Below are 1,456 nucleotides of genomic sequence, written 5' to 3' on the forward strand. Positions count from 1 at the left end.
TTTGTTTGTTTGTTTGTTCGTTTTGTTTTTAAGGAGGTTAACCTTTAAATAGACGGACTGTGAGTAAAGCTAGTTGACCTCTATAGTGTGGGAGAGCCTCAGCCAATCAGGTGAAGCCTTATTTGAATAAACCCCAGCTGGAGGGATTCTGCCAACAGAGACTCCCTTTAGAGAGCAACTCTTCCTTGAGTCTCCATCCAGCCCACCAGCCTACTCCATCAGATTTTGGATTTGCCAAGCCTCCGTGATCATGTGAGCCAATTCTTTAAAATAACTCTGTTGATAGAGAGATAAACATTCTTTTGATGGTGTTTTTCTACTACCTGCCTTTGCTGGAGTGGGTAGGGATATGGATCCCGCCCCGGGATAGGGTGGAGTTTAGTAGTTATTTTTTAAGTTTTAGATCTTGCTCTGTCGTTCCTTCAGTGGTCTTTTTGCTTGGAGAGAACAGGTATTTGGGGGTGGGAGTTGCTTTTTACCACCATGAGTAAATGAAAAATTCAACTCATCTGTAGTGTTCTTTGGCCAGGAAGTCTGGGATTTAGGAAACAACAGAAAATCCAGAGAACTCATCACCTTGTGGTTCCTCAGTTCTTTAGTATCCTGAATTTTGGATATTTGCCTGTCTTCTATAATAATTATGCTTTTTACCATATTTTCTCTACTCATTTTTTTCTCTATTTTTTATTTTATTTTTAAATCTCGACAACAACCCACAACCCTAATATTAAGAGCACATGCTCTACTGACTGGGCCAGCCAGGTGCCCTTCTACTTTTTATTTTGATTTTTTTCATCTTTTATTTCTCTCAGGATTTCTTATTGAGTTGAATCGAACCTCCCTCACACATTTTACCATTTAACTGTTCACTACCGACATAAGTTCCTTTGGTATTGTTATGTTCTTTACTTAGTTCAGTAACCCCTTCCATCGCTATTTACTATTTAGAATCTATTTATATATAAAGTAAAATTTGTTTTGAAATCTTAGTATCACTCAGTGCTTGGGAATATTTATTGTTTAGGTATTCTTACAGCATTGATGATTTTAGGGATTTTTTTCATCATCTTTAACACTTTTTCATTTTCTATATTCTTCCTTAAGGAGCATTTTATGCCATTACTTATCCTTATTTTTCCTTATTTTTAAATTTCTCGTACTTTCTTGAAACATCAATAAAAGGTATATCTAGGTAAGCAGTATTGAATTGCAGCAGCTTCCTCAGGTTTCTTAAATCAATATTGTGATTTTCTGTGGACACAAGTGCCACTTCTTTAATAGGTGACATATTTTTTTGAGAAAAAGAACAGTGTTTTCTAATTTTAAGATATTCCTTTGTTTTTGTGGAACTTCAAGTGCTACTTGTTTTGTTTTTCTTTGCCACCTCCCTCTCCAAAGAAGCCTCTCTTTTACCTGTGACCATAGTGTTCTTTAGACTCCCCTTCTGACTTTTTTT

Source organism: Suricata suricatta, chromosome 2 (genome assembly GCF_006229205.1).
Source record: "Suricata suricatta isolate VVHF042 chromosome 2, meerkat_22Aug2017_6uvM2_HiC, whole genome shotgun sequence".
Classification (NCBI taxonomy): Eukaryota; Metazoa; Chordata; class Mammalia; order Carnivora; family Herpestidae; genus Suricata; species Suricata suricatta.